At 36.9% G+C, this 15,390-nt stretch overlaps 1 long non-coding RNA gene across 1 annotated transcript; it reads right to left on the reverse strand.

The window, feature by feature from the left end:
- LOC148145884 (uncharacterized) lies at positions 1–13,392 on the reverse strand. The gene is made up of 3 exons (XR_015761220.1): positions 13,302–13,392; positions 10,169–10,218; positions 1–97 (listed from the first exon to the last, which is right to left on the reverse strand). It is a non-coding gene; the product is annotated as an uncharacterized LOC148145884 (long non-coding RNA).
- Between the last annotated feature and the right edge of the window lie 1,998 nt (positions 13,393–15,390).

The following is a 15,390-nucleotide window of genomic DNA, read 5'->3' on the forward strand; positions in this document are numbered from 1 at the left end:
TGTAGTTACACTGCAATGATCCAGCCTTCTCTTCTGAGAGGTATATGTTCATGTACCTGTGACTGCAATTGCTGTTGCTGCAACTCCTTAGCAATTTCTATAATATGTAAACAGGTTTATCTGTATCTCCTTCATGAAAGGACTGATTCTCCTCCAGGCCGGTTTTTTTTAAGGTACAGTGCCATTTTAATCAAAAGATACAGGAATATACATTGTTAGAGAGCTCTGTAAATGGATGACTGAGGAACATAGAATAGTTTCTTTCTCTATAAACATGTTTGAAGAACAAATCACTGTCTAGAATGCCCTCTGGTCATTGCCTCCTTTGGTGTCTGTTTTTCCCATTGTTTTGGCATCTCTTGCAATACTGGGGCTGGAGTATCTTTAGTGTCTGCTGACTTAAAATGTTTAATGTTACGTAACAGCCCCACTTTATAAATGATCATAATGATTAGGAATCACACAAAATCTTTATGATCTCTTTTCCATTACAATGAAGCACAGCAAATATTTTGTCCCTTGGATTCTTCTCAAACCACAAGATTTAATGAAAGATGGTGCGAGGATTCTTGGTAAGCAACCAAAAGGATCAATACATTTTCTCTAGCATTCCATTTAAAATTAGTCATCCTATTTACTTTAATCTCTACACCTAGAATTCATCTTTCAGGTCAATACCACCAAGGAAGACAATTATGGCTGGACACCTGCCACAATACCCAAGAAGAGTTAATCCCTTCCCTCTGCATTCTTTACTGCTGGGACTCCTGCACACTGCTGCGTTTGAGCATTCCCAACCAATGGAAATAGTTTATCTTTATCTACCCTGTCTTTTCCTGTTAATGTTTTGAAAGTTTTGATCAGATCACCCTTTAACCTTCTAAATTCTAGAGAAAACAGGTCTAACTTGCATAATCTCTCATCATAACTTAACTAGTGACATTCAGGTAGCATTCTTGTAAACCTACACCCTTCAAAGCCAATATATCCTTCCTAAGGTGCGGTGCTCACAGTATTTCAAAGGGGCTCTAACCAGAGTTTTGTCTGACTGATGCTTTCTCCAGCATATTACCCAAGTCATTAATAAATAATTTATAATTGAGGCCCTAACACATCCTTATGGGATACAACTAGTCACGTTCTGCCAATGAGTATCTACCCATTGTCCCTACTTTATGTTGCTTGACATTCAACCCATTTCCCAGCCATTTTAGTAATCGTCTCTCAATTTTGTGAATTTCTAGCTTATTTAATAGTCTCTTATGTGGACTTTATCAATTGCCTTCTGGAAGTCCATATTAACAATATCCATAAACATTCTCCTATCCACATAAGCATTTCTTCAAATATTTCAGTGAGATTTGTTAGGCATAGATCTCTCCAATTAACTGAGAATTTCTGAGGTGTTCAGTTACCCCATCCTTAATTACAAACTCCAATAATTTCACACCATAGATGTTATGCTACCTGCTCTGCAGTTTCATAGCTTTGCGCTTTTGCCCATCTTAAAAATAGTGACATGCAATTTTCCAAATAGGGGGATAACCCCCATATCTAGGGAATTCTGAAAGATTATAGTTAGGATGCCTACAATGTGTTCCCTTACTTCCTTTAAACTGTCAGATGCAAACATTAGATCCCAGGGACTTGTCATTCTTTAATTCCATTACTTTCCTCATTGCCAACGTTTTACTTGTGTTAATTTTATTCAGTCCATGTTCCTGATCCACTATCAATTTCTTCAAGTTTTTTGTTAAGTATCCTCCTCCTCCTCTTTAATAATGAGGTAAAATAATTATTAAACATTTCTTCCATTTCCTCACCTTTCCCCATAGACATTGACAATATCCCAAATTTCAATCTTTAGTGGGCCAACATTGTTCTTGACCATCTGTTTTTCCTTTTATATAACTATAATTTTTTTGCATAATGATTTTATGTTCCTGGCAAATTTCCTTTCATAACCCCTTTTATTAGCTTTTATAAGCTGATTTATGACCCTTTGCTGGTTTTTGTATCTTTCCCACTCCATAGGATCTCTGCTGTTTTTTGCATTTGTGTAAGCCCTTTCTTTTAGTCTTATACTGTCTCTTAACTCTTTAATTGTCGTTGTTTTATTATGCTTTTCCCTCTCTGGTATAACTGGTTTTATACTGTTTTAAATGTTCTTTCAACATCTTCCACTGTTCTTCAGTTGCTTTACCCATTAGTGGATTTTCCCAGTTTATTGTGAACAGTCTCTGTCTCATCTCATTAAACCCAGCCTTATCAAATTCTAAAACTCTAGTAGCTGATTCACACCTTTTTGCTTTCAAACGCTACCTTGAACTCAATCACGTCATGATCACTATTTGATAAATGTTCGCCCACAATTTTATTAATTAAATCTGGCTCATTGTTCCTTACTAACTCCAATATTGTTTATCCTCTTGTTGTATCGAGAACATATTGTTATAGGAAAGTATTCCTGACACAGTCCAGAAATTCACTATCTTTCTGACAGGGTGCTTGTCTGCCTCTCCCAATCTAAGTTCAAGTTAAAATTCCCCATTAATACTACACTGGCTTTGCTCCACACTTGCCTAATTTCCTTAATTATACAAACTAGCAATCTACAATCTCAAGTGTATACACAACACCTATTATTGTTTCTGATCTTTTCACTGTTCCTCAGTTCCACCCATATGGTTTCGACTGAATGCTTTCCCCTCATGGTATCCTCCCTCAATATTGAATTAATTTTGCTTCTAACCAGTAAGCCTACCTCACTACCTCTGCTATTTCCCCTGTCTGACCCGTAAACGTTATAACCTGTACATTTAGTTCTCAGTCCTGACCACCCTGCTGCTTTGCTCAATAATGGCTACTATATCATAATCTCCCAATTTGGATTTAGCCTGCAGCCCATTTAATTTATTCCCTGCACTCTGTGCATTCGTATATAGAATTTTTTTTTGACCATACTCTTTAACATGTCCCTCAACACTGATGCTTTATTCACCTGTTTATTATTTCTCTTTTCTGGTTTAATTAATACACTCTTATTAGTTTTGCTATTACCTACTGTACCTGATGTAGGATTCCTGACTGTTTTCACAGACATTATAATTGAAGCGATTCCTATAGTTCTAAAATGTGCAATATGTCATGATGACTGCAATGAAATGTTGTCGTTTTTAAAAGACCAGAGAATGCTTATTGTTATTATTGTTAGTGTTCATTTTCATAATGCAAATTTCCAAACATAATCAACTGTTAAATACTATCCCAAATAAATTGGTCTTGGTATAGGCAGGGTGAATTTAAATAATAGATTTTTGAAAACTGTCTATTTATTGGTTTTAAATGACTGATTTCTTATTACTACATTTTCATGGCCAGTAGAGGGAAACTTCAAACTGTTATTTAGTCCTATGCTATCTATTTCTAAAAGTTAAATAAAAACAACTACTGGTAAAAATTGTAAGTTAAATTGTTTCCTTTGTCATTTGTGTTCTTCATGCACAGTATAAGTTTTGTTTGAAATGACCTGTTAACCCAATCAAAATGGCACTGATGGACTTTTCCACAGCTTTGCAAGAATTAATTATAACATCTGTTCAGGCATAGAATGCATTATTCCTTACAATATGTTTTACAATAAAGTTTGCTGAGCAACTGTTTACAACTGTAATTCCATAAAATACAAAATTAAAAGTTTATCATTAATGTTTGGTGAGTATTTGATGAAAGATATCTGATTTATATGCATACATATTATATAATTTTGAGTTTGGTTTTCAAAATAGTAGCTGATGGTTGTTGGTTATTTTTGTGAACATAAATTGAAGCAAGGCTGAGAGTTCTTTAGGAACAGTGTCCTGATCTAGTATGAGTTAGAGAGATGGAGACTACAAACCTCGAGTGTAAATGGGAATAAGATATTTACACCATGGGGTTTGTGACAGAAAAACATTGAAGGCCATTTGCTTGTTTTCAGTTGATAACAATAAAGGATTGATTTTAGTTCAGAAACCCAGAGATTGGAAAGTTTCAGGGCAGCAGCTCAGAGGAGACCTAAGTGGGGTCAAAAGCAGATTTGAAATAAAATCAAGCTCTCTCCTAGAAATTAGTTTTTTCAGAACAGTTCAGTGAAGTTTAGTTGTGCATCTTTGAAATCATGCCAGTTTGGCAGAAATATGCAGATTATTATAAGCAAAGAAAATTTAAGCTCTCAGTTTAGTGAGCTCTCATGTAACAAGACTCCACAGTTCACAAGAAAGAAACTGCAGAGAAACTATTAAGTAGGATTTAAATATTTGATGTGAAGGTGTAATTTACCGGAATCTGGATCTCTGCAAATTGATGGTGTTGGGAAATATGTTGAAAACTTATTCTATATTCAAACCATATTCTAAATTTGGATAGCTTTGCTGAAGAATAAAATGTTCTTTTGTGTAATACATGTTTGTTCAGTTGTTTAAAAAAAAATCTGTAGTCTTGTCTGAATACATCTCAGAGGTCAACCACCATGTTAACTAACCAAACAAGGAAAAATATTTATCAAGGGAAGTTTCATTCTAGAATCTTGCGTATCCAATACTATCACTAGTTGAGATCATAAGCAGTAACTTTTATGATTAAATATTTATTCCCCCACAGAAAATGGATATCAAAAGAAGAACTGTTGCTAAATATAACAAATATGATTTAATGTATAGATAAACCAACATCCCAAAGGGCACAATAATTACTGTATCATTGAAGCTATTAGACTAGGAATGGGCAAGTCAAGGATACATCTGTAGAGGACAAAAAAAATTTGAAATTATGATATTGGTAGTTTTAATTATGGTTCATTGAATAATTTACATTTCTTAATCAATTGCTCTGCGGTATTTTCTCCTCCCCAGGTATATATACAACCTGTTGGTTCAGTGGTCAGTTACTGTGCAGTGTGGTGTTTGGCCATTAAGATCAAGAAGAACCCAGAATCAATCAGTAATCTTTCATGGTTAATTGCTCTCAGCTACTGTCACAGTGCCAGAGGAAAATCAAGTCTTAGTTTCCTCAGAGCAACATAAAATCAATCAGCTTTCCTAAATTTAGCAGAAGACTTTGATTCAGTAGTTTAAAAAAGTCAAACTTCTCTTCATGAAACCTATTTATACTTGCAGCGCAATCTGATATTGCTTCTCAAATGCCACATCTTGGTTTTGTTATTCCATTTCCTTGTGAAAAGACCTTTTTCAAACAAATTTTATAAAACTGCCTGTAAAGGATGAAATTCACAATGCTTGATTAACTTCTTATTGATCAATTAGTAAACTACATTACTGTGGCATAAATTCAAATATCATTACATCCTATGGCATCTGAAATAATGCTTATTTTAAAATGTTATTAGGTTCTTATCAATACACATTTTAAACAGCAAAATCAACTGCAGTAAAATGTGTACTCTTCATTGATTTTTTTTTCACCACCACTAGCATTGACACAGAAGACTATGTCCACGCTAAATACAGCTTCTGTCATAGGAATAATATTTTTGCAATGAGATGAAATATGTCATCCTGATTACCATATATTATAGATTAATTTTGTTGTAAACATTATATTATTTTGTTTGTTAGCATTACATTTTAGTTGTATTTTGATTTCCAAAGCGAGTTATTCATAGGTATTAGCATACTTCTGTCTGAGATATTTTTAATCAAACTGTTCAGATATGTTATGTCACACCTCTGGAGTAGGTGGGACTTGAAATTAAGCCTTCTAGCCTACAGATAGGGTCACTACCACTACACCACAAGAGTCCCTTACACTACTTTATTGGCAAGGCTTGGATGAAATAGAAATTCAATACTAATTGAAAGAGTCTGAATTGAAATGAATCTGGGAGTATAAACCAATTTCTAATTGATGAGGTTTTGCAGAGCAAATCTGCTTGCAAAAGAGTGCCAATTTAATATGCTAGAGGAGATGGAAAATAGAATATTCACATTGGTTTAATGCCGATCTATGTTGGAGATCAGAAGAAAGGTACATGATTACAACAATTCCTAAAATTCATTCATGTGATGTGGGCGTCACTGGCTCGACCAGCATTTATTGCCCATCCCTAATTGCCCAGAGCATGGTTAAGAATCAGCTATGTTGCTGTGGATCTGGTATCTTATAAAATTTTGGTGCAGTTTCAATCTCCGATATATCTGGCTTGCATATTTGTGGTTAGCTGTTCTACTGATTATTCTCTAGTTCATAATTCTGCAGTCCAGAAAGGTGTGATCTTACACAATCTGGACTTGAGAGGCTACAGTGTCAGCCATTTGTTAGCATTGGACACTCTCAACATTTCTCAACTCGCCACATAATTATTGAGTGAGTGAGGTCACAGTTTATACATAATGGTTAAACTCAACCTGATAGTCACTGTTTAATGAGAAAGATTATTCAATAATCATGTACATCATTCAAATGGATTATTTTAGTTTTAAGAAACTTTGGTGTTGTTGAATTGTCATAACCCACTATCATTGTACATACAAGGAAATTTAATTGTTTGATATATAAGAATTTGGAAATAATCCACTACATGCCTGAAAATCTTCTGAAACACAGTCCATTTTGCCATCTTAGAAAAGATGCAAAGTTGACGGTTACATCCTTGAGTGCATTGCTACCACTGGCCTGTTAGCAGGTGTAATGATATGTGTCAAAACAATAGGAAGTGAAACCTGCAAATGTCACATTTAGCTTATAAAAGTTTAAATTTGCTAACAGGTTCAAAGTACTCTGATATTTAATAAATTGAGCAAAGTAACAAAATAAAATCATTCCCATAAATGAAACTAAAAACTGAACACATGATCATTTTTAAGTTTTGGAGGAGGATATAAATAGCATACAATTTTAATGTTCACTTTTCCTTAAAAGTAACACGACAGGGCACACCTCAATAAATTTATTAATGTAAGGAAGGTTCTGCTGGCTGTGTAATAGGGACCAACATCTATTGTAAATGACATTTGCCTTCTTCACTATCAGATATCAATGATTGTTTAGTGAGGGACATCTGATCCTAGGAGGCAGGGAGGACTGCAGATGCTGAAGAATCAGAGTTGATAAAGTGTGGCGCTGGAAAACTCACAACAGGTCAGGCAGCATCCTTGCCTGATCCCAGCCATCTCAGTGCTGTATTTATGATCAGAAAGCAAAGGTGAATCCCCTTTGTTGGTACAATTAATGATTTGTCTCTATCATATTGATTAAACAAAAACTTAGGATCAAGAAACTGCAAAAGGCAGCAACTATTTTAAGATTAAATTATTTTTTAATAATCAATGCAATAGAATTAAGAGGGGTCATGCAAAACTCTTTGGCACAAAATCTTGCAGTGTTTTGGTTTGCACATAAGCAGTAGATGTAAATGTAAGAAGCATCAAGATTGTTCCAAGCTGATCTGAAGACTCCTATCCTATCACAATAATAGGAATCAGTACCACCTTAAAATTTCTGTTTCTGGATCTTTAAAAGTTGACAAGATCAAAAAGCCTTGCATTCATATGACATCTTCCTCAACCTTACAGCTTTAAAGTCAATGATATGTGGTCATTGCTGTATCATAGGTGATGCTGTTGCCAATTGGTACACATTTCTAGAAATAGCGTTGTGACAATGAACAGATATTCTGTTCTGTTTTAATTGATGTTGATTGATGACTAAAATGCCAGAGATAAGTTTGCTGCTCTTCTTCAAAACTTGCAATGGGATCGTTTACATCCATATGACTTAGCTGGTTGCAGCCTCTCCAGTTGAGTGACTGAATTGTTGAAAACTAAGGTTTTACTTTAAAAGTAGTTTGACAGGAACTACTGAAAATTCAGAACTTACAATCCCAAAATGACTGCATTTGTTTAAACAAATTTCTACTCATATACAAAGTATGTGCGTATTATTAAGGTACAAAAAGTTTATAGGTGGTATTCCAAACTGACTATAGTTCACAAAAAAACTGAAAAAGCAGATACAGTTTCTTTTGGACAAACTTGATAGCCTGTCAGTTATTAAAATGGCATATAATACTCAGACCATACCATCTTAAGTGTTACCATTGATTAGAAATTGAACTGGACCAGGCATATAAGTACTGCTGCTATAAGTTAGAGGTGAGGAATCTGCAATAGGCAACTCCCTTCTTGAGTCCCTAGGCCTTTCCACCATCTACCCAGGACAAGTCAGGAATGAGATGGAATGCTCCACACTTAAGTGGATGAATGCAGCTCCAAAATTCAAAAAGACTTGACCCCATTCAGGACACAGAAGCCTGCTTTCTTGGTACTCCACAAGCATTAACTCGCTCCTCCACCAAAGTGCAGTAGAGTTTTCAAAAGTAATGAATAAAAAACAAAACTTAAGGCAAATTTTACTATATTTAGCATTCAAACCAAAGCATTGAATTAGTAGTACAAATCGAGATAAGTATGATCGAGTGACTTACTGAGATGATTCTAAGATGACCGAGAATGGAACATGAATATTGAAGCGTATGTGACACTTAGAAAGTACAGGCAGCTAAGAAAGGTAGGAGGCTTGGCTCTGTTAATTAAAGATGATATTAGCACAATGCAGAGGTATAACCTTAATTCATGAGACCAGGATATAGAAATAATTTAGCTAAGGAAGAATGAAGAAGGCAAGAGGTCACTGATGGGAGTTATTTACAGGCACTCTAATGATAACCAAATGAAAGGACAGGGTATCAAATGCATTGGATCAGGCCGGACCCCCTCAAAACATTTCAAGAAAGTAGTCTCGACACTATCTTTGCTAGTTGTTTTAAGCAGGTGAAGGTGGATATTCCAGGAGTGATGCAGCTGACCTAACCATTTATTTTAAGCAAAACAACATTTATTTGCAAGATTACCAAATGAAACACAAATAAAAGAGAACAGAACATAGAATTAATTTATCTGAAAACCCAACAGATGCTGTTCAAAATTCCTGTAATAATCCCCATAAATACCCCTTGTCAAAAAAGGTAAACTCAAACACAGGGTCTTCTAGGAGAAAGGTCAGAGAGAAGAAGGATCAGCATGGACCTGCTTCTTTGGGTCCAGCAGCTTCACAACTGATTGACTGCTTTCAGTGAACTGCCAGCGTGCTAAAATAAAACTGAGCCCAGGGAAAAACTGAGCTGGGAGAACTGGCCGCTCCCCTTTCATTGTGCAAGTGTTCTTTCTTAAACTCCAAAGCCTTTTGCCTGAGGCAATGTCTGTTCGTTAGAATCAAATTGGTCCTAAAACCCTTCAAATCTAGACCACTTGGCAACTCAGCATTCATGGCCTCTCTTAAAAATAAAAATCTACCAAGGGCAAAATAATCTTGTTAAAAGAGCAGTATCATGACACAAGGACGAAATAATGGGAGTGTGCTAAATGGGTCCAGAGGTTATCATTGGTGATTTAGCCTATATATAGACTGGAAAAATCATATTTGGAAAAATAGACTAGATGAGAAATTCATTGAATATTTTTGGGACAATTTCTTAGGCCAGTATGCAATGACCCCAACCAGAGAGTAGGCCACAGTAGACCTGGTTTTGACCAACAGGATAGGATTAATTACTGATCCATGGTGAAAATACTCTTGTGTAAGAGTGACCATAATATGATTAAATTTTACATTCAGTTTAATGGAGAGAAGTGTGGGTGCAAGCTTACTATTTTGAATTTAAAAGGCAATTATGAACACAGAGCAATTGAATGTGAACAGGCAATTTAAGTTAAGGGACAGATCAATGGAAATGCAAAAGCAAGCATTTAAGGGGCCATACCAGAAAAGACAGAATAGATACATCCCAATAAATAAGAAATATTCCAAGGGACAGATCCACCATCCGTGGTTAACTAAAAAGTCAATGATCATGTCAAATTCAAAGAGAAAGACATATAATTCTGCAAAGATATTTATCATATGTCTTATGGTTTACATAAGACATAGAAGCAGAAGTTATGCTATTTGGTCCATTGAGTTTGTTCCACTGTTCAATCATGGCTGATAAATTTTTCAAACCCATTACCCCACTTTCACCCTGTGGCCTTTGATTCCCTTGACAATCAAGAACCTATCTATCTGTTTTACATATACTCAATACATACTATTTATTACAAACAGAATAACTTACCAGTTACTGACCAAGAGATGATTCCACTTCATCAAGGGTGGAGCCAGGTCCTGAAGGAGGTAAATAAAGTAATGGAGAAATAAATGCTCCTCTGCCCCACTTTATCCCATTCACATATCACCAAAATCAGTCTGCTTGAAATCTGCATTCTACTTGATGTTGCTACTATCTATTTTATTCCGTGAACTTGAAAGTTCCTTGCAAGTCTGTGGTTTGGCACTTTATTAAATGTCTTTTGGAAATCCAAGAATACTAGCTCAACAAAACTTGTATCATGCTTGTCTGTTATATTATCAAGTAACTCACGTAAGTTCATTAGAAACAAGGTTTCCCTTACATAATCCACATATGCCCATGCAAATATTAATATTGTCCTGAGTTAACATTTCCAGAAGCTTTCCATTCACCAGTGTTAAACCAATTGGCCTGTACTTGCTCAGCTTGTATTTGTACCCTTTTTGCAATTTTCCAGCCCTCTGGCATGAAGCCTGAATGCAAGAAAGATTGGAAAATTATAGACAATTCTTCTGCATTTTCCACTCTCACTTTGCTCAGTATCTTTGGCTGCATTTTATCTGGATCTTGTGTCTTATTAACTTTATCTGCAGTCAGCTCTATCTATTATCTGTTCTGTTTGAGTTCTGCAGCCTTCCATAGTCTGATCTATCTCGTCTTTCACCTCCATAGCACTTCTTGGCACAGTATTCATTGAATAATTTAGCCAGATCCACATGCATAAATGCTCTTTTTGGTCTCTTGTTATCCCTATTCCTTTAATTTATTATTTATACTGATTTATGGTTACCTTTTATGCTGGTTGTCAGTCTATTCTCATACTCTGTTTCTCTTATTTATTTTCTCAATCCACCTCTGATCCTTTTTTTTGATCTGCTTCTTGGTTGTAGAATCAACTTGACATCTGGTCTAAATACCATTTTTCTTCATTTTTAATTTTGACCTCTTTTGTCTTCCAAGGAGTTTTGGATTAGTTTGTCCTGCCTTTTCCCTCGTGGGAATATACCTTGAATGTGCCCAAAAACATTTCTTTTAAGGCAGCTAACTGTAAAGTTATAATTGCACCTACTAACATCTGTTTTCCGCTTAGATCTAGTCTTATCCCATTGAATTTAATTCATCTTACTCTAGTTTGTTCTTTATCTTTTCCATAGCCAAGCTAAACTAAATGATACAATGACCACAGATCCATAAATGTCCTACCACTGACACTTGATCCCTCCTTACTCCCCAAGAACCAAGTTAGTGATCTCTCCTATCTCATTGGGCTTGTAGCACACTACTGTAAAATATTCTTCTGAGTGCTATCGAGGAACTCTTGCTCCTCTCTACACTTTACACTACTCTTATCCCAAACTATATTCAGATAGTTATAGTCCTTCATTTAACGTTTCTGCTCAAATTCGCCTCTTATGCGGCTCTGTTTAATTACAGGTCTGTGAAGTGTACCTCAAGATCTTTTCTTCTGATAATGATTCCATGTAAACACATTTATTATTATTTTTTGTTTTTTTTCTTCCCGACACTACCGCCTAACTGCACACCCATGTTGTGTGTGTGTAGGTGTCAGACACAATGAAAGTTGCAAGGTGTGCAAATCTTTATTCAATTTCCACCACCAGGAAAAAAAGAAACACCCAAGTGGCCAGTAACAAGCAGTGCCCTTCACATCAAAGGGCAATGCTGTGTGATCAAACAGTGAAGGGGAGGGCAGGGAAATAGTACGCTCCACTCCCTGTCGGCGCCCACCTCTCCCTGAACAACTCCAGGGTGTTGGTGGACACCGTGGGCTCCTTCTCCAGAGACACCCAGGCTCTAATATGACCATGGAAGAGAGGCAGGCAGTTGTCCCCAACGACTTTTTACACGGCCCGCTGCCTGGGCCTGTTTATGGCCAGTTTGGCCAGGCCCAGGAGCACACCCACAAGGAGGTCCTCGGACCTGCCATTCCCCCTCTGTATCGGGTGCCCAAAGATCAGGAGTGTGGGACTGAAGTGCAACGAAAAACCAAAGGTTTTTTAGAAAATCAAAAAGGGAGTGCAAACGCCCACACCCAATGTATACATGGCCCATGGACTCCACAGCGCCACAGAACAAACAGTTGGGCTGGGAGTCCGTGAACCACCGCAATCTGCGGTTGCAGGGGACCGCTGCGTGCAGCACCCTCCACCCCAGATCCCCGAGAGAAAGGGGGAGGACTCCCACGTAGAGAGCCCTCCACTGAGGATCCCCACCGCCGAGTGGCAAATGGGCACGCCAAGGTGTGTCTGGGCAGTGGATAAACACATTTATTATTATCTGTTTTAAAATGATCACAGTTCAGCATGACACATCCCTTACCCACACGATTATCTGTATGTTTCTTTGACTAGATCATCCACAGATCACCTGCAGACAACCCCCAATTCCATCTATTCGCTGCCCCTTCAACATCTCCACTTCCTCACAGCTGTTAGGCGGTTTGCCCGACATTCAGTCCTGGACAATTTGCAAAATTTCCTGGTTAAACATAGGAAAGGTACTAACTTCACACCTTTAACACTGATTTTTCGCCCCTCCCTAACCGCTGTCTTCAGTTCGAAGAATATCAACCCTTCAAGTGTGAGCTGTATTTCTGACCCCAAGTCCTCTTCTCTTAAACATCCAACTCTGCAGCATCGTTCGTCATTACCTTGAACGCCACTAAAATCCTCATGAGGTATGTCACCTCCTGGTTAAATTACTCCTCGACTGGACAGCCTGCCCTCAATGTTATTTAAACTTTAGTTTATTCAAAATCAGATTGCCCCATTCTGTTATGGCTGCAGACCCGCTCACCGGGTACAATACTGGACCTTCCTCCCCAGTTTCCCATATTGTACATTCTCACTCACCATTTAAATACTGCCTATTTTGCAAGTTACCGAAACCCGTAACCTGACTTAGGCGTTGCTATCTTTTCCTATCATTTGACCTACCTATTGCTACGGGTCTTCATGAAGTTATTTCCATTATTATTTACATCGTACAGCAGAACAAACATCGTAAAAGTGTTGGCCGCAAATAAAACAGACCCTGTTTTTATGTTAGAAGTGCCACGCAGATGATAAGCAGGAATTCATTCGCGAGAAGAATTTACCTTTGACGAATCAATAAAGAATTTGATGTTTTCGTTCCTTCAATTGCATTGGAATTGATACTTTTGCTACGTTATGCAAACCGTACTAAGCTTCATTTATTTTATTATTATCAGTTTCACTGCATACCAGAAAAAAAAACAAAATGTGATTTTGGAACAGGAAATATGTGATTGTTTTCCTTGCACAAGAAACCATAGCACGTTTGAACCAGTGGCTGGCGCTCAAAACACGTGAAGATAACAGTCCAAGCTTTCTTCAACTTTACATTGACCAATATTCACCAGTGGCTGAACATTATCCGAATTGTTACTTACAACACGGGTAGGTCTGCTTGATAGTGCGCCAAACCGTCAGAGCACAATGGTGGCACACTTTTCAGCCACCCTTTATCTCTGCATTATAATATTATATCATAGTTTTTGGCTCTCTTTGTTTATTATTGTTAGTATGACCTTCTTGAATTCCACATCTTCTGAAATAGCATGATTACCGTCAACTCCCAATGCACTACCATTAGGCTCATAAATAACAAGTGAATGTCATCACGGTTCTAAGGATTTCTCTCGCTCAACGAATGGCGTTGCACTTCGTTGACTGACCTCTCTCCATATTCAGTGATAACAATTAGAAAACGCAGGAAACACTGGGCCGGGTCAGGGAACATCTGTGGTGAGATTTGCCAAGTTAATGTTGTAGGTGCGAGCCTATTGTTCAAACTGTCTCAGATGCATTGTGACTCTCTGAGCGAAATACTATAGTCATTTGCTGTTTTGATATGTTTTCAGCATATGAAGTTTTGTTTTTCTTATTTTTTTATATCATATTCCATTCTGTGATGTTGGCCTATTGCCTGTGGATGGATTCAAAGGTTTCTTTTTATATGTATCATTCGAATGAAAAACAACTGAAACTGAAGCAGCATTAAAATCAGAATGAAGCCTTTAAAGTGTTAAAAAGGACTGGGTTGGCTAGATAGAAAGGAAACATTGTGTAAGGATTCAAGAACAAGGAGGCACATCACAAAATTAGAATCAAGCCCCTTCCAAACCACTTTTTAATATTGAAGATAAGAGAAATATTGAATTATCTGCCCCAAAACATTGTAGATTTAAGGTCAATGGAAATTCTCAAGAATGATATTCTTCTATTCCATCAAAAATCTTCACGAATAATGTCCGCAGAATAGCCACTCAGTCTGTTATTATTCAATTTGCGTATTAGTCTTCAGTAAACAGGCAGCAGTGAGATAAGAAGGGAATGGTTAAATATAAAAATATATATCATGGAAGAAAGATCAGTGAAATTGTAAGAAGAACCAAATTCAAGTTGGAATAGAGCACTCAGCCAGAAACAAATACTAAAAATAACAAGAGCAACACCTATACAAAAAGAGGATTATGTGGATCGAAGCAAAACAGTGGAGTGTTCAGAAATGAAAAGTGGATGAACGCAAAGGAAGAGACAGGGGAAATGAATCTGAGTAGGAGTAAGGAAGTTTTTCCCAGACAGGTAAAACATACTAGGCAAGAACATGCAGAGTTTTCAGGCAGGAAGAACACTGCTGGGAAAACGTGAAATACATATAGACAGGGTACGAATTCAACAGCAGTAACACCTTTTATTTATATGATGCCTTTCATGTCATAAAATGTCCCAAAACACTTCAAAAATCTTTATAAAACAAAAAAAAATGGAAGTGCTTAATGTGCTATTAGAGCAGATGATCAAACATTTGGCCAAGATTTCATTTTTACAGACTGTATTAAAGGAGAACAATGTGGTAAAGAGACAGAGAGGGATGTTAGGTAGAGAATGTTAGAGTTTAGGGCCCAGATAGCTGAAATCAAAAGAACACCAGCAAGTAGGAGAAGAGTCAGTCATTTGGCCCTTTGAGCATTCAATAAGATTATGGTTGATCTGATTGTGGCCTCAACTTCATACTTCTGACTCTATCCCTTGACTCCTTTGTCAATCAAAATTACGGTCGCCAGTTGTAGAAAAATTAAAATCAGGAATGTTAAATAGGCCAGAATTAAAGGTACAGATAAGCTGTAGGGTCTGGGACTGTAGGACACGACAAAGATAGGA

This window comes from Chiloscyllium plagiosum, unplaced genomic scaffold, assembly GCF_037043375.1.
Source record: "Chiloscyllium plagiosum isolate Xiang-an unplaced genomic scaffold, Cpla_swu_hap1 HiC_scaffold_23, whole genome shotgun sequence".
Classification (NCBI taxonomy): Eukaryota; Metazoa; Chordata; class Chondrichthyes; order Orectolobiformes; family Hemiscylliidae; genus Chiloscyllium; species Chiloscyllium plagiosum.